Source organism: Diadema antillarum, unplaced genomic scaffold (assembly GCF_040938485.1).
Source record: "Diadema antillarum isolate AM-2024a unplaced genomic scaffold, OU_Dant_1.0 seq00001838_RagTag, whole genome shotgun sequence".
Classification (NCBI taxonomy): Eukaryota; Metazoa; Echinodermata; class Echinoidea; order Diadematoida; family Diadematidae; genus Diadema; species Diadema antillarum.
The window spans coordinates 24867-50400 of NW_027272511.1; the positions used below are offsets into that span (position 1 = coordinate 24867).

General features: G+C 36.0%; 1 long non-coding RNA gene across 4 annotated transcripts; it reads right to left on the reverse strand.

Annotated features, from left to right (window-relative positions):
- Positions 1-3776: 3776 nt before the first annotated feature.
- On the reverse strand, positions 3777-25218 carry LOC139712664 (uncharacterized). Of its 4 annotated transcripts, none has more exons than XR_011709583.1 (7): positions 25070-25218; positions 23721-23765; positions 21649-21759; positions 20847-20980; positions 19734-19806; positions 7838-7861; positions 3777-7109 (listed from the first exon to the last, which is right to left on the reverse strand). It is a non-coding gene; the product is annotated as an uncharacterized lncRNA (long non-coding RNA). The 4 variants fall into 4 exon arrangements; XR_011709580.1 differs by having other exon boundaries at positions 3777-7106; positions 19742-19806; positions 25070-25217; XR_011709581.1 differs by having other exon boundaries at positions 19742-19806; positions 25070-25217.
- Between the last annotated feature and the right edge of the window lie 316 nt (positions 25219-25534).

Here is a 25534-nt window from a genome sequence, read left to right on the forward strand (position 1 = left end):
TCCTGCGAAAAGTTAAAAGCACGATCCTCATCTCCACCAATACTGTGCCATCCCTTTACACTGTCACATACAATGGTTGGGGATTAACAGCCAATGCACTTTTTGTATGTATTGCTGTATCTCTACGTCAAAGTGGCACATGTACAGGTATATTTTACTCCGCTGTTATATCACTACCTGCCTTGCATGCAATGAACAAAATGAACTAATCAAGTATTTGATCTCAAGACTTAAAATATTGGTTACAGCTCGTTATTGTGTAGGTTCGTTATTTCGAAGGCTCTTTAGTCAAAAGATTTGGTATTTCGAAGGTTCATTGTTCCGAATTTCATTTCGGATTAATGAATCTTTGGAATAACAAACCTTAGGAATAACGCCACAAATGTTCGGATAATGAACCCTTTTTCATTTTCGGATTAACGAACCTTTCGGTGCAGGAAATTTCTGTGTTTCGGATTAACGACCCTTCAGAATAGCGAACCTTGGGAATAATTTTAACAAACAAGCACCCAAAATATCAACACTAAATACATAATTTATGCACTGTGTCTGTTCTCAAATCATGAAACTAATCCAATTTTTATTGAAATAAGGCTGCAAGTACACAATTACACTGTACGGTAGCTGCAACTTTTGCATACATGTGCCGGTATTAATAATTTTACCACATTCTGAAGTGCATGTCAGCTTCAAACTGATTCATAGTTTGTGTGTTACAGTTCCGTTGACATAACACCTTCAGTCTTGCTCCAAGGGAAATATCTATCCATAATTTTCACCACTGTATGAATAAGCGTAGAACTCTGAAATCTGAACTAAACTGACACAATACAGCTGCATCAACTACAACAGAGCTTTAAATTGATTTCTGCAATTATTCTCAACTCTCATCAACTCATTCATTATTTATGGCTGCATCACAGGAAGTCTCATTTTTTCCATTTCCATGTCTACAAAACATGCAATGTTCATGCCCTAATTTCTGTGCCATGTGACTTAACTTTCTTTCATGTCAGTTGCAAACTTGGTCAATTTGCTTCAACCCAACTTTGACATTTATGTTTACATGTGCAATTTCCAGCAATTATGGGTTTATACATGAGTCTTTATACCCTGTATGTAACATGAAATTGTACTTTAAATTGCAATTGCATGGCCAAATAAATAAATGAATAAATAAATAAGTAAATGAATGAAACAAATAAATATAACAAAAATAGTAACAATAACAATAATAATACCTGTGCAATTACAGTCTAAGCACATTCACTGACAGACATTTTTAGAATGGCATGTTTTGCTCACACAACATTCCATTGTTGCATACCTCATAATTCGCATCTGTGCAATTCTACATGTAACATTTACATACCAATATCAAACAAAAGACCCTTGATTTATCACTTCCATTTGCATATTTGGGGGATTTCCTTCTGTGACATGAACTTTCAACTGACACACATCCATCATACTCATCTGTTGAGAATGAGAAGGGCATTAAGTTGTCTTGAACATTATAGATTCAGTGGCACCTTAAAGCCCTTATCATTCTCAACTGACAATATGTGGCAGATTCCTGTAAAAAAAGGCTGAAAAAAAAAAATCAGCTTTCCCAGACAACAACACTCGATGTTTTCCAATGAGGTATACAATTTTGCCCAATTAACATTAACCTCTGTTGTATCTTTCAATATAAAGTGAAAAACACAGCAAATAGTAACAAGAAAATTATGACACCCTTCCAGTTTTGCTCAGCCAAGAAGCCTCAATTTCATGATGTATCCCTATTTCCATAAAGATTGCTTCAAAACTGTAAGAATTCTCTACGCAACATTTGCAACAGACAGTCCAACTGGTCACACACTGATTTCTACTGTATAATACCCTGTTAATACACTTCATGTGATCTTCTCATTACCAAAATAACTGTACGTGAAAATACTAGCTTAAATACGGATGTAGAGCTAGGCAAATTTGACTTTGACAAAAATGGTGACCATTATGAAAATGGCTATATATCTTTATTAGCAAGTTTTTGATATTAGAGATTAAATACATTGTTGGGTGCAAATGTTTTCCTGTGGTATTTTCAGTCAAACATCAGTAATTTTACTGTGTGCATAACATCTCAGATTTGACCTGTGACAAAAATAGCTACCTTTCAAGATGCTTGCCAGCACCCTTTTTTTTTTTGTGGGTTTGAAACTCAGGCCAATTCCCCCTGCACAAAAAAAAAAAAAAAAAAAAAATCAAAACAAAACAAAACAAAACAAAACAAACAACAAAACACAACAACAACAACAACAACAACAAATAAGGAGCTGCACACTGCAAAGTCACATTCTGGCATTGTCAACTTTAACACTCTGCATCTATTCTTTTCTTTCAGCGACACTCCAACAAACTACAAATTGCTCCATTGAGCTGCATCTACTCCTCAATAGTATGTAAGTCTGCATAGCATAGAAGGCGCTGAATACGGTTGTGATTTGTTCATAGGTAGTCCAGGTACCCACGCAATCTTTCTGCCTTGTTACAAAAACAAGACGCTAAGCCACAGCCACTAAAAACATGAAACATTGGCATGGCAACACATCAGCCAAGTTTTGGTGATCCCATAAAGAAGCTATGAACCTGAAGTTCTTCCCAGCTCCAAAGGCAATCCACTGTTCATGGATATTCCGGTGATGGCTGCTGCTAGGACAAGCTCAAAGGGTGCAACACTTGTATGAACAGTGCATATTGGCACGTTGCTAATCTGCGAATGTACGGCATCCTATAGGTGCACAAGTATATGATGTACCAGTGTCTGCCTCCTCACACGTGCACGGTGCTATCATCTGACATGTCCGGACAATCGCAGCAAAGAATGTCACTACCTTGTGTGGTGATGAGATCTTTGTTGGTGCTAATGTCTCTTCCATTAGAGACCAAGAAGTACAGCAGAGTCGTCTGGTTTTAATTATGTTATGCAAAAAATGTTGCCATTTTAGTAACCACAGTTGATAGCTCAAATTGTCTCCTGCTCAGTTTGCTCTCATGCTGCAAGAATCTGTCTGCAACCTATCTGCTTCTTCTTCTTCTTCTTCTCGAGTCACCACACAAGTCCTGCCCAGTGCAGAGTGCAGGATCCGGCTTTGGTGTTGAAAGTCTCCAGATCATTGACAGTGCATGGCTCTGGTAGGAGGGGGCAGACCAAAAGATGTTGCATTGTCTGATCCTGCCCACAGTTGCAAGCAGTTTCTCCATCCCTATTGTAGTCCCATTTCTGCATGAGGACTTTGCATCGTCCTGTTCTTGTCCGTAGGCGATTCAGGCATGACCAGGTGGGCCATGCCTCACTTGAACCCGGAGGGAGTGATTCACTTGGTCCATAGGAGAGCTTATTCGTCACAGACTGGAGGTGGTTGGACCATAGGGTAATCCTTCGACCGTGGGCGGTGCCATCAAGGGATTCGGTTGAATGGAGAAAACTGCGTCTGGATTTGAGTCTCTTTTTAGCAAGTTCGCGATTGTAGAGTGGGTGGCGAGGGTTAACTTCTTGCTTGGTTTTCTCCATCTGTGCTGAGACCTCTCGCCTGATGTGTGGTGGGGCAATACCACACAGTTAATAAAGGTCATCTACTCTTGTTGGTCGCAGACATCCAGAGATAGCTCTGCAAACTGCATTCAGGACTGGGTTGATCCTATCTGCTGCAATGTGTGTTTAGATCTGACACAATGTGATATGAGTCAGGATATCCTCAAAACGCATCGTCAACCAAAAAATCACTATGGAATAATCCCTGGAATATAACTTCTAGGGCTGCTCCATTGGACCCCCTTTGCCATAGTGTAGAGTGCTTGATTACATGTAAGGACTGGAATCTGACCGGGGTTCAGGACATCAACTACAGTCTTCATGATGTCCATTACTTGGCGCATCATGGCTTTAAAAATTGACTTGTCACAATATTGACTCAATTATTTGCCACTTTAACTAAAACATGGACAATGAAATTCCTGATTTATACACACACACACACACACACACACACACACTCACACATACAAATAGTTCCAATCCTTAAATTGATTTGACAATGTCAAAGAATTTCAAATAAACAATGGCAATCATTATGACAATGGCAGCCTTTTTTGACACTAACCAATGCTCAGCTGAATATAAAAACAGTAGAAACTGCTGATCTGTGATTTATAATACAAAAGAGAAACATTTCTTCCCTTCAACTTTAAACCTTTATAAACAATATCAAAAAACATCAATTAACAATGGCAGCTTTCTTGAAGAAAGCAAGCAGCTACAAAAATGGCACCACTTTTGTCACAGGTCATATCTGATATGTAGGCAATAAATATCTATTAAAACATATAACTAAAACATCAATACTGCTGGAATTGATTACACTTACAATGAAACAAAATATTGAATAAGCAATGAGAGCTACTTTCAACATGGCCATCATTTTCTTTCAAGTCACATTGACAATATGTTATATGGACACTAAATTTCCTAATGCACAATTTATAACACAAAAGATTTTTCCATCATTTGATTCAATTCAAATGACAATATTCAACAATTCTAAATATGACAAAGCAACCTCTTCAAATATATTTTTCCCCAGAAAAATGCAGCATCTAGAATTACCACTGAAACATATTCTACACACAAATTCCATTCTTGTTTCATGAAAACCCTCAAATGGTTTAAAATTTTACTTTATCTGCACTTGGTGAATGTAAGGTATTATGGGTCAATTTTTGTTTTTCGCATGATGCATCAGAAATAACTGAGTGTCTTGCAGAAATTTGTGTCATGCCATTGCAATTAATCCTCTGGAAAAATTCGAGGTAGCTACATGTAGTGCTTACTTGCTACTCCCACACAGAGAAGCAGTGTAAGTTTTGAAACTCTCTTTAAAAAACATGTTTTTGTTTTTTGTTTTGTTTTTTACTATCCAACATAAATCAAATGGACTTCTTTTTTTTAGTTTCATATCTCAGAAGTATTTAAAAGTATGAAGTGATTACACGCATTATATTTAGTAAAATGTGCTAGACTTTATGGCATAAATTTATGAAGATGGTAAAATTGAAATCATGGACTATTTGAATAGAGCCTTAAATATTGCATGGCCTATTTCATTACAAAATCAGTCACTTTGTAATGTTTCAAAATGTTGAATGAAATGAACATTTTTTAAAGAAATGGTCATTACGTTGACAAATGACTAATTTCCTAACAAAATAGGCCACACCACGCCTAGTGCTCCATACAAATTGTCCATGGTCTCAACTATGTTTTCAATTGTACCATGGACATGAATGCAGGTCTTTAGGGCAAGTTGAGCCATAGCTCAATTTGCCACATAGACCCTGTTTACGATGCGAGGCTTGGCCGCAGTTCAACGATAGCCCAGCCAACCTCCATTTCAGTGTAAACGTGCAAAAGGCCAAATGCAAGGCCAAAGTTGGCCTTGCATTTGGCCTCGCTCTGGAGGTGGCTAAGCCGCGGCTGAGCCTGGCCTTTTTCTCTGTGTAAACGCAAATGGGGCCAAATGCGCTGCCAATTTTATTCTGGTTTCCAAACCCCGTACTTGTACTATTTCACTATTCAGGATATTAACCCCCTCAACATCGAAAACTAGCATAGTTTAATGTGATCTTGTCCTGCAAAGGATCTTTCCCTTCAGAAAAGGCCTTTGCCCGAACGGTGATTTCGTTGCCATGAAATTCAGTTGGCAAAGGGTCTGAAAACCAGACAACACCGAATTGTGTTTGTTTACAAGTAGAGCGCCACTATGACAAAATATTAAAAGGTTTGAAATAAAAGCGCGGCCGAGCCCAGTAGTGTAAAGGAACAAAATTGCGGGGCTTGGCCTCGCAATTGAGGTTATGCTCAACCACGGCTTGGCCGCAGCATGGTGCAGCCCCACACTGTAAACAGGGTCATAGAGTCTTCCTCAACTAACCCCACACCTAGAGCATTACTGAAGGTTTACATATATGTGCATACACAAAATATATGCATCAATTACAGACCAAGTCTCTCATTATGGTGAGACTCATGCATTTAGGGTCTGTCTCACGATTTCACACATAGTACCCATTTTTCTCAGACATCAAGTGAAATTGCAACTTGAACCAAAAATGAGGAGTGTAGCTAAAAGGATTGAAGTGATGCTTGCAATTGAAGGTGTATTTCCCTTCATCATGCCAAATTAGCAAACAATAGTCACTTAATTATGCACCAGATCCTTTATTAACAGCTACAAATTTAAAAAAGGCTCCTTACTGTGGGAGGGGGAATACCCTTCTCGTTTGCGCGAGCGCAAAGACACTAAGTCATGAAAATCTTGTTGTTAATTTTTTTTAAACTTTGCATCTTTGCAATTATTCAAAGGATAAAACAGAAAAAAAGACCCACACTTGCTTCTCACAATCATCATCTAATATCTAAGTCATAGCTTTGATCCATAATGGAAAAATGTGAAAATACTGCACATTTGCATTTCACATACTTCTACTTTTATGGTCTACATTTTGGTTTTGCCCTTAATCAAAGACGTTTCTGTGTCAATCACGAAAACAATATGGTGGTGTAAATGATTATGCTATGGGTCATTAACACGTTACCACTTGAGTGTCTCCAGGGACGGTGGCTTAACATGCCACTATGGCTAACTTACCGTACCTTCCAATACTACACATGATCTGATTACCACCACATAAACATAAAATTAATAATTATTGAGGTATTTTATGTTGCGTAAATCATTCCACAATACTTCAATTACATTTATACCCTTTGCTTTTGCATTTATCATGCATACTGTTCACTGTGCTTAGAATTATTGTAGATGGAAGAGAGTGGAAGTCCTGAGAAACTATTACGTTGCTCATCTGTTATCATCTGATATGAAGTGCTTGCATGTCAACCAAGTTTGATCCAAGATTGACAGCTGTCCACACAGTTGAAATAGATGCGATCCACACCTGGTCCAATTGACTGGTTTTGAGCCTTTAACCAGTAGAGTTCTACTCCCTGTGCTACACCAACGCTGCAAAGCAAAGCTGGTGTGTTCTCTCTGTTGGTCAAGACCCTGCTTTAAAATACATAAACAACATACTGTTACAAATGAAGTACACTGCTTATCTTTTAACATCGATAAAATGAAAGAACTGAAATATGTGTTGTTAGAATGGGAGAACATAAATATCATTATCACAAATGTTACGAAGAAAGTTACATTATGTTTTACATATTTTAGACAGATACAACCAATTTCTTGTAGTCATAACTTGCGAACACAACTGTACTGAAACATTCACAACTTCACATAACATCACATCACCTTTTATGTTAACCTTTCTTTTCATGAATACATACACCTATTTCTCTTACAGGAGTACAGCATATACATCATAGTTCTCTGGATGTATATCATGTTTAGCTACGATGTAAATTGGACAGAACAAAACTACACTTGTACAGTCACATTTATAAGAATAAGGAATATGTGAATAACATTTCATAAATGTAATATGGAATTAACAAACTGTTTCAGATCACAGACTTTAGATGATAGAACATATATTACAAACATTTCAGGGGAAAAAAAAATAATTCTGAAGAAACACCTGTGTATGCATAATTCTACAGGTTATGCTAATACAGCTTAAAAACACACCTGGAGAGATTATTGTGAGAATTTAATTTGAACACTGAGTATGATTGAGCCTGATTTTGTCAAAAAGTTGTGTGAAAAGTTAAATGCATACAAATCTGACAAAAAGTAGGGGGAAAAAAAAGCAAAAAAGAAATAAAACTCACCGGTGGAAACACTTGGGTACAAGGCTGGACATGATTGCGGCACAAGCACAGACCAGTTCATCATTCACCAGGCAAATGTAAAGACATAAAGATGTTAGCCATAAACACCTAGATGAAATACACCTAATTGATGCTTTTTTCATTTTGGCCAGTGCTTTATTCTCACTACCATGGGTGCTAAAGAGAAACAATGACATCAATCAATGAAAGCAAATGTTTGAGAAACAGGGGTTTGAAAACTCAAAACATTTTTCATAAATTTGCATGAAATCAATCAAAACTTGTGCTATGTAGCTCATAATGTTTACGTAATAAATACAATTCTTGCACCACATACATGATCACTCATGGATTTCACTCTATCTTCTCTGGTGAAATATTCATTTCTATCAATTACAACATATGCCTATTGATCAGGTTTTGCACATATAAATGCAACTCCTACTTTTTCCATTTATTTCAAAGCACTTTCATCAGCATTTACAATTTGATTTTCCTCAGCTCTAAACGCTCATCAAATAGTAACACAAACTTATCATTATCAGCATTTAATTCTCTGAAAAAAAATATTTTTCAAAATGATTATTATGCCAAAATCTACCTTTCTGCACTGTCATTTTCTGGGCTATGTTTTATTTCTGTTGTGCCTGTTCTATTTTTATTCTTTGTCTATTCTATTTCAATTCCATTTTCTGTCTTTTGTTTTATTTCTGTTCCATACTGAACTTGTATCTTCCTTTTATAGTTACATTTCCAACAATGATATTTAGAGAAGAGCAACTACCAGCTCAGCTACTGCTTTGTGAAAAGGGTTGATAATTCTCACCTAGATTCAGCATTACCACTTCATAAATTTTTAATATCACCACTATTGCTGACATACATGTAACATTATAATTACAGTCCTTTAAATCATTTTTGCAATTACACAATTTATGTGTTTTTCCTTCTTCTTGACATGCAAGCCCACATTTCTTTCAACAAGCAATCAAAGATCATTGTTTCTGTTGCATGCTCTTGTCGTTGTCTATTTATTTTTTCTTTATAATGTCAATGTGTTATGTAGTACTTTTATTGTTGCCCAAGTTTTGTTTCCTGTGCACAATCAAGGTCGCTTCAGTGGATCTCTCCACCCTTTGCACACTTTGCTCATGGCACACTGTTTTCCTCACTTCAATCACTTCAGTATTCATTACAATTTAATATTATCATAAGGTTTCACTACTGTTGAACATTCTGTTCATTTCATTCATCATATTTCATCTATTCTCCATAACATCATAAAAATATGTATGATGAAAGATGAAAATATATTTCATTTGATTTCAGCATTGTGAAAAAAACCTTGAATAAACATCTAATGTTATTAGTAAAAACAAGTTCAGTGAAACAGTATTCAAATAGCTTCATGGTAACTGTAGTAAAGGCGAATAACTTCAATGGTGAGATCATTAATACCTATACTACATACATGACCGATAAATGTGCCACCTTCTGTTGTAGCATCAACTTCATGTTGTTGATATTCATAAGAACACATCAAATTATGCCAAGCAAATCACTTGAACCTTGTCTGAGAATTTCATTAAATTCACCAATAACTATGCTTTTTGTGCTTATTTGGTGCAATTCAACAACTAATTTCCATAATTTCTCACATTATTTTTGGGTCATATTTAGGAAGTCTATAATCACTGAATTGTCACTTTCTGTCTCATAATGTCGCTGTTTTCTGTAGTACTAGTAGTCATACTTTTGTTGAAGTCTTGTTTCATATTCACAAGCATAATCTTCCCAGTGGAACCCTCCATACTTCACATGTTTTACTCATTGCAATTTTTTTTTTTAACTTCAAACACCTCAGTATTGATCATAAGTATCACTTCTACTCATTTGTTTTTGAATTGCTGTATGCTCTGTCCTATTCACACTTTTTTATTTTCCTCATTCTGTATTACAAAAGGAAATATGATGACAAAAGAAAATAAATATCAATTGATTTGAATATATGTGCCACATTACTTTGCGTAAACTCAAGACATCACTCATCAGAACTGTATTCTGATAGCCTCATGGTAACTGTAGTAAAGTGGAATAACTTCAACATGAAGTGAGTCTATACCTGTGCTATATACATGATCAATCAATGTATTACCTTCTGTTGTAGCATCAAGTACATGTTGTTGATATCCGTAAGAATACATCAATTTATGCACACATGAATCACTTGAACCTTGTCTGAGATTTTCATTGAAGTCACCAATAACTATGCGTTTCGTACTTCTCTGCTGCAATTCTACGAGTAGTCTCTTCAGTTTCTCACAAAATTGTTTCTTATCATATCTGGGAGGTCTATATATCACAGAAATGAGACATGAAGGACAAGTTACTGCAAATGTAATATATTCTAGATTATTGACATGTAAATCCAGCCTACTAATAGATTTGATTTTACTGTACACTGCAACTCCACCATGTGCTTGATTTTTCAGTGCCGAAAATAAGGGACTTTCATCTGAATAAGATTTTGACCGAGGTTGATTGTACATTTTAAAATGATCTAAATTCACATCAAAAATGTCATCATTAAGCCAAGTTTCAGTTAAACAAATAATATCAGAATTTCTACATAGGAGGTTTGATTGGATATCTTTGAAATGTGCTTTAAGACCTTGAATGTTATGTAGCATTATATTCAGAGTCGCAACAGAAACATCATTATCAAAGCTCTTTTCATCAACAAATGTTGGCATGTTTTCTAAGGGCAAGTCCAAGATAAGGTCCCCTCAGAAGGCAAAATTTCATCTTTGCTCAATATTGACATGTTTGGTATCATTTTGAAGCTTATGAGTTGAAGTTTTGATTTCCATGGAGGAAAAAATTATATTACGTAAATTTATGCAAATTTCAAGGGCTTCATTTGCATAAATGTGAAACACAGCGTTACGTATGGGACATTTATAAAAATTCATATTAATTCAAAGGAAAGCAAATGATATTTGATTAATATGTGGACATAAGAAGTTCATCAAATAGTTTAACTTGGTATGAAAATTTAGGGATTATACAAATGATTATGCAAATTAGCTCGTGTCCTATCATGAGATGTCCCATACGTAACAAATTGAGGTCATTTTTTTAGGTTTTTTCTGAAATTGCTAAGGTTATATTAATGCCCTTTTGGAAAGTTCTAATTTATTGTTTAGAGAAATTAGATACCATAGAAAAAAGAAAAAACAGTAAAAGGAATATTTTTTATTAGGCATTGAAATAATGTTACGTATGGGACAAATGCGTTACGTATGGGACATCCTCATACATAATGCATGTGAATGCATGTAGCTAGCTGGGAAGGTCTCTCAGTACACAAATGGTCAATCATCCTGAAGAAAGCATCCCAACATTGTAGCTACTTTTTGAGTTATAGACACTTTAAACAATACATGTACTTGACTGAACGATTTTCAGAAAGGGGGAGGGGAAAATGGCAAAATACACAATGAAAAATCAGCATTAAAGGGATGGTATAGTTTTTTGCAGAAATGGGGATTCAGTTTTCAACATTTGATGAGATGATTGGAAACCAATTATATGAATTACTAAAGAGCATACAATCCTAAGACTAGAGGAATTCAAAGTTTAGTGATGGAGATCCACTTTGAAATGGTTGTGATATAAATATTTTAAAACAATATAAAGTAAAATGATTTTTTTTTTTTATTGCAAGTGATACACAAATTGTCCTTATTCAGGTTTCAATAATAGCCACGACAAAATTCATGGGTATACATACTGAGGTGTGACTCGAATCAATGACCTGACTGCTAGACAGACATCATATATCTACTCGATCACTGGGGTTCCACGCAGCAGGTATTGCTTATTTATAAAAATTAATATTTCTTGTGTCAAGTTGTTTTTTATTGAAACGAAATGGCAAACTGCCCTTCATCAATGGAAGTAAACACTTTAAACTATTCAATTTTTCAGTAGTAACTATCCTGATAAAAATAGGGCATACATACTCAGGTTGGTCATAAAATATAGAATATGATTAAATATGATTATGATGGTAAATATTTGAGGAATATTGTTCCCTTGTCAATCTGGATCAGTATTTGAGTAGTTTCAACTGATTCAATTTCAATAATTATGCAAAAATTTGTTTATGGGTATTTTGCAAAATTACTTTGCAAAATACCCATAAACATGTCTCTCCACACACTATACGAATGGGGGACAAAGGGCATGCATACTCAGGTTGGTCATAAAAATATAAAAATATGATTGAATATGATTAGGATGGTGAATATTTGGGGAATATTGTTTCCTTGACAATCTGGATCAGTATTTGAGTAGTTTCAACTGATTTTACTTCAATAATTATGCAAAATACCCATAAACATGGTTCTTCACACACTAAATGAATGGGGGACAAACTGTCCCATACGTAACTGTCCCATACGTAACACGTCATGTCTGTCTTTAATTAGAACCTGTAATTAGAGCTTTTTGCCTAATGACATGAAACTTACCTGTGATAATCTTGAGTGTTGTGACTTTCATCACAGTGAGTTACAAGTTGTAGAATGAAATACTTTCAGAGAGTTTTGAGGTTGAAAAAAATGTTCAAAAAAACAAAATTTTTCTGGTCCCATACGTAACGGCACATGTTTTCTCTTCTAGAATATAATTGTGAAGGTCATTTTTCTCCATTTTTTGCATGATTATACTTCTCCTAGATATCAATCACCATGATAAAGTTCAATATGATCAAAAGCCATTAACACTATTTTTCAGGTCATAAAAGTCTCTGAATGTCCCATACGTAACGCGCGTGTTATCTTGGACTTGCCCCTAAACTTTCTTTAACAGTTGGATTGCAATATATAACTTTGGGATCAAAATCTTCAATAGTTAGTCCACGTATTGATGTGACACGGCTCAGAGCAACATATGCTTGTCCGGGCAAAAATATATTTTTCAGAGAAACAACAGCTTTTTCCATTGTCATGCCCTGTACTTTATGTATTGTGCATGCATATGCTAATTTCAAGGGAAATTGTTTCCTCGTATATTTTTTCCCAATTGATTCCTGTTGCATTTCTATTGACTGTGTTCCTACTTTTTCATTGTCAAATTTCACAAGCACACTTGAGGGTCTGGCATTTTCATTTACTCTTACTAAGTCAGTTACAGTGCCAATGCAGCCATTTGATAAACCTTTGGTCACATTCACATTTTTGATCAGCATCACTCTAGAATTTTCAGCAACCCAAAGATATGCTGGCAAAGAAGCTTTAGTACATCTCCGTGGCTTGTCACATGCTTTGTTTTTACCCTTATCGCCAAGTTCAAAATCTTCTGCATCAAGACAGATGATATTTGTGCATTTCTTGTGAAGCATTATTTTATTCCAGTCATTTACTTGTTTGTTTGAAGAATATATATGCAGTGCATCCTCACATTGCTCTCCAGTTTGGCATGATTGAAGAACTGCAAAATCATCACTTGATAATTCATCTTTCTTTTCTTTTACCCTTAATTTGTTCAAAAGAACAGCAAAGTCTGCATCATCCTTTTGTCTCATTATTTCATCCAAGTTAATCATAGAGAAGTTGTCTGTCCATAAAGAACTTTGCAATGTATCTTTATACAAAGGAGTACCTTTTACTGGGGGTAACTGATAAAAATCTCCAACTGCAATAACTGAAACCTTTCCAAATGGAGCATCATCACGCGTCTGCTTTATTTGCCTTAAACGTCCATGTACATACCACAGTAGCTTCTGATCAACCATGGATATTTCATCAATTATTAGTATCTGTAATTGGCCCAGCTGAGTACGTAAATGACTTATCTTTTCTTCTCCAAGGGGTTGATAAGGTAATGAAGCAGAAATGGGTATGGACAGTGCATTATGAATAGTACTACCATCAATATTGTAGGCTGCAATTCCAGTTGGAGCTACTTTCATAATTGAAAGATCATCTGGATTATGCATCATTTTACCTAGAATTCTTGTCCCTTCATTACATATGCATTTCACCAGATGACTTTTTCCTGTTCCAGCACCACCTGTCACAAATATCTGAAACGGTGTGGCTTCTTTTCCATTAACTCTGTCAAGACACCATTGTCGTATTTTGTAGAACACTTTTTGCTGCTTGCTGTTTAAAGTTCTTAATAAGACATTACTGTCTTCTCTCGAAATGCTACATGATCGAAATTCTATGCCATATGACTCTTTCTCCTGAGATTTAGATTCAAGATCTGGGATTCTAAACTCATTGTCAGCATCTTCAACTTCTACATGGATTTTAGCTGTTTCATGTCTTTCAACTTCTGTTTCTGGACAGAGTAATCCCCATGCATCTTCTTGTGCACCAAATTTCTCAAGATATTCTTGTGCCTGATCAATTGTATCAGCGTTTTTTTCATACTGCCTGAGATTTTCATTGGCAATACTTTTGACACTTTCCAAATTCTTATTAAACATTCGAACAGATCCATTTTGATAAAATTCCTCATATGTCAAAAATTGGTCAGGTTTTAACTGTTTATCAGTACGATATGGCAAAAATAGTTGCAATATACTCTGATAATATTTTTCTGGGGTTACAGTCGGTGAAAAACGAGGGTATCTCACTACAGCATCATTGGTTCTTGTTCTTTTTTGTATATAGCCCAGCTGATCTCTCAATTTAAACACACTCTGTTTCTGTTTCTTACCCTTTATATCAGATTCACTGAGTAGTCTATACTTTGAACAAAATGTGGCTAAACACATATTTTCAAATTCAAAACCATCAGGTCGGGCTTTATATTTATCAATTCTGCTTGGCATCCATGGGCTCCTATCATCATCGTCTCGTCTGCTTTGAATAACACTCAGTGGTAGACTCATTCTCACAGGGTTTGGTCCAACAGGTATAAACTCTACTTTTCTTGAGCACTCTTTCAATCTCAGGCCACAAACACGATACACACTTTCTTGTGCTGAAACTTCACGGTTTTGCATATACACATGTCCTATTTCTTTCATACTCTTTCGAGCATCTTCATTGCCCTCTCTCATTTCACTTTCAGCATTTTTCAAGAGCAAACTCATTTCTCTTTCTGCTTTTGACATGTATGACACAACATAAACAATGCAGGCATACTCATTTGTTATATACTGCAAATCCATATTGGCATTCCAAGCTCTGAGTAAGAATGAATTATATTGATTAACCCATATATCTTTTGGATCTCTTTTCATGACTACATCTTCTTTTGTAGCTACAGCATTATAGGCATCTTCAAATTCCTTTTGAGACATCCCAAGAGCTTCAAAGAGCTGCCTAGCATTATCATATTTGCCTTCCACACATGATGAATTCTTTACTGCAGACAGAACATCTTGAGCCTCATCTGTAACTTCTGGATTATCATCAGGCTTCACAACAAATGTTTTCTCAGAAGGTGGTCTTGGAAAATTAAATCTACAGGAGGTTCCCTTTTTCTTGCATGATTTTGAATGTTTCTTTGAGTGAAGCTGAACATTCTTCACTATTTCATACAGTTCTTCATCTTCATCCTCACATGGAATGTTGCATGAAATATACTTATCAATAAAATCTATGACAGTTTCATCTTTCTCGACACCCAAATTAGGTGCATTTTCAACCCAGAATAAACAGTGTGTATGTGGAGATCCTCTCTGTTGAAATTCAATCCTGTAAAAATAGTCAATTATCTTGCCAATAGGTTCTGCCTCAGAAAGAATCACTCTGTTCAAAAATGCATGAAAGCGTTTATCAAACATACGAGCTACTGTCACTGGATTTGATTTTAATAAATTACACTTATCTGTCCAATCCAGATCACTTGCTTTTCTCCCATCACCTTGTTGATTTAGCAATGTGTTAATAACTTCAGGCCATCTCATTTCAGCTGATGAAAATGATGCAAACCATGTAGGCTTTCCAAGTTGTCTAACCATTGCTAATACATCTTTCTGTGTAGATTGCCAGTATGGAGGTGTTCCTCGTATTTGTTTCAGAAATTTATATCCTTTATTCGAATCCAGTATCTCATGAAGTTTTCTTGCATCCTTTAGATCTGAACATCGCATCAATGTGGAATTATCTATTTTCTCTGAGCTTTTTCTGACAGCTATAGAAACACTAGAAAGTATTTGTTGCAGTTCATAAATACACTGAGCATAGAAAATATATTCTGTATTTTTTGCAAATCTGTTGTCTACATGCATCAAACGATTATGCAAATAACGACCAAGTGTTACTTTAATGTACCTGGTATCATGAAATGTTGGCTGGCCTGTTGGAAACAGAGCAGGAAAACATTTTGCCTCATTACTCTCATCCATCAATAGTGACACAGGACTATTCTTTTCACAAGGAGCACAGCATATAATATCATCAAAAAACTGATCAAGCACTTCTTGTCTCATATCGACCTTCTGCAAACATGTGCCCAACTGAATGCCTTGTAATCGTCCATCTTGATCATCCTCTATATCATCATCATCATCATTAGTTTCACTTAAATCAAATAGTTTACCACAAGCTGTTTTACTATTTTTGTCTGATAAATCAGAGTCCCATTCGCTATCAATAGCAATATCAGAATACCACTTATTATTCTTTTTCAAATATTCCAATGCAGCTAGGACATTGTTTTTCTTGACAAACTGATATTCATAATGTCCTTTATATGACAGTTTCCTCTTTAGCTTTACGCGAATTAATTGATCATCAGTCTCCGGTCGAGGTAATATCTTTACAGTTTCATTTGTGCGTGAAGGTACACAAACTGTTGGGCCATGCACTCCATATTGTCCTCCTTTAGGCAAATTCAAAACTTTCATAAATGGAATGTTTAGTGCAATCAAATGTGTTTCCAACTGATTCAGATTTCCAAGTTCCGCAGGAATAGCACGTAATTCTAAATTATTTCTGCTAGCTTCAGCAGGCATATTACCAGCTAATAATTTCCTGTGGCAAGTGTAACAAACCCATAAAAAATTTCTTGATGACTTTACTATTTGACAGTCAATATCACAGTCATCGCTGCATGTATGTAAATACTCCTCCTTTAAGCACCTCAAATCGTTATATTTTGCTTTTGTACACTTCAATACTTGATTCTTGAATAATAATTTCAAACATACGCAACATACATATTCAGGGCCGTGTGAAACAATTCCCCTAAATTTTTTCAAAACATGGTCACAATTTCTCATATTCATTTTTTCTTGTTTTTTTCGTTTCATGTTTCTCATTGCAACCTGCTGTCTGTACAAAAAATTTGTCTTGTACTTAATGTTTGAAACTTTCCTCATAATTTTCTTACGCCTCTCTCTGAATAAAGCATTGTTTTGATATCTAGCTTTCCTCATTTTCTTAAGCCTTTCTCTATGTAGAACATTGCACCCATAGTTTACTTTCCTCATTGTCTTCAGCCTTTTTCTGAATGAAGCACTGTTTTGATATTTGGCTTTCATCTTTGTTCTCATCCTTTTCTTAATTTTTTCTCGAAATGAAGCATCATTTTGGTATCTAGCTTTCATCTTTGTCCTCATCATTTTCTTGATTTTTTCTCTTAATAAAGCATTGCGTTGATATCTAGCTCTCATCTTTCTGCTCATTGCTCTCTTGACATTTTCTCTGTAAGTAGGATCGAACAAGTACCTGTTTCTTTGTCTCTCCTTAATTTCTCTTCTCTTTTCGAACCGGTAAGGTTCATCTGTTTGATATTTTACTTTCTTTGCAGCTGCATTTTTTAGTTTGCGGAATAGAAAAGGCTGAACATCTGATAAACATTCTATTTCTAACTGTCTTTGCTCATTTTTTTTCTTTTCTCTCTGTGCTCTCATTCGATCTCTATTTTTTCGTCTGGTAATATTTGCATTACTTTTTTTTCTTTGTTTTTTCCTTTTTGTAGTTTGCCTTGTAGTTTCAACTTCTTCAGATTCTTCAGTATCCCTACTCATTTTAACAGCACGTTCAATGTCATCCTCTAAAACTTCATTGTTCAATACATTTATTTGACAATCACCGACTTGTTTCGTAACTTTTCTCTCAGTTGTGAGTCTTCTCTTTCTTGTCACAGGCGTTTCCATAGCGGTAATGTTTTGTGGTCTTGACAAGTTTTGGCATGAACTTAATGTTTGGATCCTTGGACATACAGACTCTACAACATCGTAATGATTGCCATTTGTGTGTTGCAAGTAAACACCTCTTTGTGATGTAACAATTCCAAACTGAAGTTTGCTTGCACCAAATAATTTCCATTTTGAACAGTTTTCTTCATATGTATAAATATCAGTATCTAGTAGATTTGATAACGCCATTATTTCCAATTCTGTAGCCCATGTGCCATTGTTGAATACTCTTTCCTTTGCAATGTATTTTACAACATCTGTGTATCCTGATTTTAAAAGGCTTACATAATCTTGCTTGTTTTGTAAAATATGCATAACTGTTGCTTTTCGAACATCACGGTGTGAATCTTCCTTGCCACATGTGACATATGACATAGCTCTGTAAAAGCAATTTCCATCACCACTAATTTTATAGATAGTTAATGGTTGTGACAGGACAGTAATATTACCATTTTCCACCATATCTTTTGGCACATCATTACTGCTACATTTGTCATTAACCTTTATGCCTAATTTGCAACAAAACTTCTCTCTGTCAAATTTATTCACAGGTGTGTACATGAGATTAATCTTTTTAATTTCTCCCACTTGCTTCACCTCGGATGCATCAACATCGACTACTGTCTGTTGACATGTGTTTTGTAATGGAATTTGTGTCTCTTGCAAGTTTGACACCATTATTTGTTTGGACATCATTTTCTTCACTCTAACACTGCCTTTCTTCAATGTCAAGTTTTCGGTAGCCTTAGATGATTCATGATGACTTTCTTTTTTACTTTCCACATTTGCATCTGAATTCACATGAAACACACTTAATTTTTCATCCAAAGTACTAGACTGAACAGCAGTTACACTTTCAACTACATCAAAATGATTGCTTCCAGTGAACACAATATATATGCCTCTTTCAGTTGTTACCTTGTTATAGTACCCCGGTTTCCTTGCAGACAAAATTTGCCAATTTTTTGTACGATCATCATACACATATATATCACAATCTAGCATATGTGCCATTGAACTAATATCAGTGTGACCAGCCCATGTTCCTAAATCCATCAATTTCTCTTGAAGTACAAAGTCCCTGACATTCTGATATTTCACTGTGTTAATTAAATTTTTAAATAAATCACCCGTTTCCAGTAAATGTGCCACATTGGATTTCCTGAGCATGAAATGGTTTCCTTCACTGCCAGTAACTACATGAGAAATACTTCTGTAAAAGCAGTTGCCATCACCCATAACTCTCTTGATATTTACAGGTTTCCTCATACACAAATTTTCATTTGTATCTTCCACTGGTTCACTGGCTGCGCCACAGTAATTGACATTTAATCTATTGCACAAACACTGCTTGTCTACATATGTAATTGGTGCAAATTTGAAATTTCTATCTCTTCTTTGTGTTGTCTTTTCAAGTGAAACAAATTCAACTTCATTCTCACTTCCATAGTCATCACTGCTTACATTAACTCTGGTTTCCTTTATTGTTACATTTTGAGTCTCATCACTATAACTCAGATTTCTTTCAATATGATGACAATGTTGCGAATAGTCGCTGTTTTGATCATTTATATTCCCACACGCAGTATTTAGGGTCTTTGATCTCTTAGAGCCACTAGTTGTCAATACATTTTTCTTAGAATTGAATTCTACTGCCAGACCGGTTAATTCAAACTGAGTAGTACGTAAATCACATGCCATAGATTTTGCCAAATTCAAACAGTGCACCTGTATACCTTGCCATGATGAAATGCTAAGCAAGACACTGCATCCATCTTGTACCAAGTATCCATCATGACTTCTGGAATGAGAATCAAACACATAATAACCACTGTGATGCCTAATGATTGCAAATGTACTCTCAGCAAAATTCATAAGACATGCATCATATCGGCACAGTTCTTGTTCTAATGCTTGACTCAATGGCAAAGCACCAAAATTTGACAAATTGTTTTGATCTCCTTCCAACACTCCATATTTCGATTCACCATAGGTTATTTGAAATTTTTCATCCAGAATATGAAGTTCCTTCGGTAATTCATCTATCATTACAAGCTCTTCATTCAGTTGTGAATCCTTCTTTATGTAATAATACAACTCATTCCCAAGTGTCAGAATCTGATCAAGATCACGAGGTCTCATTTCGATTCCATTCTTTGTTTGAATGTAGAGAACTGCCACAATAGAATTACATGCACATTGTTTGCCAGCAGTATAACCAAATCGTTGATCACCTTGATTAAAATTTCCTTGTGCGATTGTTTTAGTCAGAGGATATGATTGCCTTCTATCATATTCTGAATCTGAAAGAGAAACAGGCTTACAGACACGTTCTTCAGTCTCTAAATCATTTGCAGCTGGTTCACCATCTAATATAAGTACAGACGATTCTTGAACATCATATGAATTATGGTGGTCAACACTATTTGCAGAACCAGCATTTATTACTATGCAATCAGATGGATTAATAGTTTTTTCACGTTCAGGCAGGAATATTGATTCATTACAAACTTGAACACACATGTTTTGCATACCTGAAACAGGTTTGTGACACGGAGAGTGAACATTTACATTTGTAGTAGAATTCACAGAGAACAATTCATTCACTGATATTTGACTGTCACCTTCAACATCTTTTGTTTCGCTGTAACATGGGTTTAGTTCATGCATATCGTGGATTCTGTCACACTTCACTTTGGACATATCATTCGAGCCTGTGTTGTCTCTATTTGTGGAATTACTGTCCTCACGGTCAGATATTTCATTCTTACACAACTTTTCATTCTTTGCTGCATGTTCTCCTTCAAAAATGTCATGTTTCACCTTTTCATTGTTACGCACCTGTGAGTCAGCATTTTTAACCACTGGCACACTTTGTTTGTTGCGGATCTTCGTGAAACGACCTTTCTTTCTTGGTTGCCGTGCATTTCCACCTCCATAGAGCCTGTTTACATTCCAAACTTCTTTTTCAATGTCTGTGGAAAGGACAGAGACACATGTAGCCTGATCACCACTCAGTACGAAACATCCATTAGTCATATTCGGAGTGCTTTTAGCCACATCAGCCCAACTTCTCTGTGTTTTTGCATAGATTTGCTCAGAGTATTTTGCCATAACATGAGGTGACTGAACACACTTTGAATATACATTCAATACAGATTCAGTATACACCTGCAGACTATCATTTCGTTCTGTGTCCAAGTTTCGATTCATATTTCGCTTCACGAGTTCACCATGTTCTTCTTGCCTTGTTTCTACTTTTGATTTTTTGCCTTTGCTGGTCTTGGCTCTTCTCTGTTTTTCAAGATAGTAGCCTTTCATTGCTTTGCCAATGTAGGTCACGCCAGGTTGGAGAATCACACCATTTACTGATCTCACTGTGCTCTTGTTATTGGTCTTGGTCTTAGGATTGTTAGTCATTGTTTGGGATGTTGTCAGTTTGGCCTTCTCAATCACTTTTGTCTTCCTTGATTTCACAGTTGTCCAACCATCATCAACTGCAGTTTCTAATGGTTCAAATTGCCTCCTAGTGAGATTTGAGATGAATGTCGGATCTGATTCATCTCTGTCACAATTTGCTCTTTCCTCCACACACACATTTGTCATTTCTAGAACACCACGTTTGTTCTTTCTTCTCACATACCTCTTTTTCAGTCTCATCTTCGTTGGTTTCTTTCTCTGGTTGCTCTTGCGTGATGTAAGTGAAACATCAACATGAAAATCTTCATCACCAAGGTCTTCGAGAAGTTCGTATCTATTGAAATGACAAGGAATGCCAATTTTGTCAAAGATGCGATGGGCAATATTATTGCTTCCACATGCTGAACATATCCAAATCAACCTTGCATCACACATTCTAGCCTCATGAGAAATAGTTCCTGTACACATCACATGAAACTGCTTGCCACAATCCTCACATGGTACTCTGCTTTCATTTTCATTGATCACACTGCAACATGCATCACATTCACTGACCTCTACATTTCTCATCAAGTCACAACTATGGAGGATATCTAGGATATCACCAATAACAATCTTGAATTCACTTGCTTCCATTGTCAAACTACAGGGCTTTCGAATCTTTGAAAGTATAATGGTACCTATTACTAAATAAATGTATATCAATCAACTGTCAATCAACACAGTTATATTCCTTGAATCACTATACTTTTATGAATCACACCTACTCCACTAGTACTGCGATTGGTAACAAAATTGTCGGATTGAATAGCTTTGAAAGTTGCACTAATACATGTGTACAGTACATGTACTATATTTCACTGCAATACAAATTCCAGCAGTAAGCTGCAACACCGATCCATATAATGTTTCTACCAACAGGTGGGGATATTTCTACAATGTTTGCTTGTTTCTAGCAACAGGTGGCACTCTTTGTCTGTTACGTGCTTCAATTCCCACTTTATAGAAAAGCTATGCCAATTTCCTTTTACGATATCTGCCAACAGAAATTTCAGCTTCAATTCTCTAACATTTGATTTGACTAAATTATGCCTTTATCTCGAGATTATGCTCTTTGTAAAAAAGGTTACAATTTTACCAATTATGCTTTTGCCTTAACTGCACAATAATCGGTCTCCCTTATATGTTTTTCTCTTAGGGTAGGGTCTTTCGCAACAAAAATTTCAATTTCACCAATTATTCTTTGTCTTCACTGACAATTAAAGAAACAGTAATGTTTCTGTTTTGAGATGACTCCTTTTGCAATAAAGGTATGTCTTTTACTAATTGTGCTTTTGTTTTCACAGCCCAATATTTATAAATAGCCCTTTAAGGTGCAATATTAACGTCTCTCCCTTCATTTACTATGACTAAAATGCTTTTATCTGAAGATGGCGCTCTTCAATTATTCTTTTATCCTATTAACAATTAACGAAAATTCAAGACTCAAGATACCAAAAAATATTTTTACATAAAATTTTTAGTATACTTCTCGTCTCACCTCATAAATTGTTTCTCACACTTTTAACAATTCCTTCAAAATTTCAACTCCTAGCTATTAGCTCTTGCCAACTGTAGTTGATTTATTTGCAGCAACTTTCAATGCAGAATATATCAAATATCAAATAATCCTTGAAGGTGCAAATTTTGTCTACCCCAATTAGTTTACAACACTATAATGCTCGTCTTATGACGGCACTCTTTAATAATCTTTCAGTGTAATCTGGACTCTTAAACACCTTTTCTCAAATTAACTGTTTCTATTTTCAAGTTTCCAGCAAACTTCTCGCCTTCTCTAGGACAATTCTCTTTCCAGTTTTTAACTATCCTTTTAAAGAATGCACTCTTTCATTCAAACACTCTTTAAAACTCTGTTATTCTGCTTAATTTTTACTCCTTTTTCGTCAACTCTCACTCTTCCTCTCTTTGATTTCACTCTTTTTCTCTTTGACTCTAACCCTTTCTGCCTCTGATTCTGAAACTTTCTCTCCTTCTGATACTGTCTTATTCTCATGCACTCAGAAGTTCTCTGTTCTCAGCTTTCTTCAAGTTCAAGTTAAGGTATTTCAGGTAAAGTTCAGGTATTTCAGGTATATTTCAGATATTTCAGGGATGAGTTCGTGAATTCCAGGATGAATTTCCAGATGTAATCTCAGTGAATATTCACTGAATATTCAAGGATGAAGGTGAAATGGTATGAGATGAAATGTAGGATGAAGATGATTCAACAAATAACAAACACAAACACAAACGTACTTTCAACAAAGACCAACATAAATCTCCTTCCAAAGCAACCAGTACCTGCAGAAAGAAAAGAAAGGAAAAATACAAACGTTACAACAATACCTGTATAGGCTATACAGTGAACTCTCTACAATTATCACTGATACGACGAAGTTCACTATAACAAGGTAATTTTTTTGTGGTCCTAGATTGTAATTTCAATTTGTATTGTATTATTTTTGTAACCCTGATATAACAAGGTTTCATTATAACAAGCACATTTTTCTGGTCCTGAGGACCTTGTGTTAAGGACAGACCACTAATAATGTGAGGTACACACATTCTGAAAATACATACCGGTACTTGAGAGGAATATGAGGCACAACACCCAAATTTTTTATACAAATCTTTGTAAAATTATTTTACTGTTCCTGCAATCTAAACAATTCTTATAACAAAGGAAAACCATCTTTTAAACTTATAATCTTGCTTAAAAACACATTTTTCACTGTGCACACATCTGCACAGGGAAACCCTATTGTTATAACACGGTCAGCATAACTCAGTGAAATTAGGTCAAAGTCAAGCTTGTGATGTGTAATTGTGGGACTACATATTGGAAAATAAATGACTTCTCTTCAGTTACATTTCATGATTAAACAGGAATGATACTTCTGTATGACAAAACAAGGTCCAGGCTAAGTAACGTTATATTTCTTCCCCTGCATGCCCCCTATAAAAAAAGGTGAAATGAAAGGGTTGTTGTTGTTGGTGGTGCTTAAAGGCGCATCATTCAATATTGAATATTTACGGGACAGGAAAGGGGGACAGGGAATATTTACGGGACAGGAAAGGGGGACAGGAATCACCGCTATATAGCACTGTAAAATACGCCCTCTACTGGTCGTGGTGTTAGCTACGCATTAAAGTATGGCGCCCGCATCTCGCCCAGATTTGGCAGAAGCAAATCACCAGAGTAACGCTAAGCCCTCTTAGTCAACGTCAACTCTTAAAGTAGGTTCTTTGGAACTTAGCCTTCCTAGTAATTACATAGCAAATCATGATATGGCTCACACCTTGTCCATTCAGGAAACGCGGTCTAACGTTAAAAACTTCGCAACTTCCTTCCTGATACTCCTGACATTTAAACGTACGGTCTACGCACTACAACAGCTTCGTACACGTATAGGGCCTGAGCTGTGGTGATACGATGGGCATGTCCCCAGACACTACTGAACACATAAGAGTGATACTACTGATAGACCCTAACGTTTATTATAGTCACTAACACTAACAGCACCACGACTACACACATGAAATTTTGTTCTAAAAACCCAAACATCTGTGTTTAGGCATGCCTGCGTTTACAGACTAATACCCACCTGGTACTCGAACTCCAAACTAATCAAACCGTCAGTCTCACGCAAAGGTCTTCAGAAGTCGTATTTGTGAGCCTGTCGCTGCGCTGCCACGCCAATGCAGTAGGTTACGAATTGACAAACACGTACACCACCTCCGTATTGTATATGTGGGTAAGGTACTACGCATAAAGCATGGAGCTACTAACAGAGTAGAGCCATGGTATAAGCGTACGAGCACGCGTGCGCTTCTATACTCTTTGGTACGTACGTACACTCCACGCAGGCATGCACTGTGTGGATCACGGAGGGAGCACTGCGAGAGACGCGATACTACCATGGAAAGCCCGTCGCACACGCCCGAGAATTCATGGGTGTTTCATAAAGCTGTTCGTAAAGTCACCAACAACTTTCGACCGACTGGTGATCAGTTCTTGTGCTGAATTATTGAAATTCTAATAACAATAGCAATCGAAAAGTGATCACCAG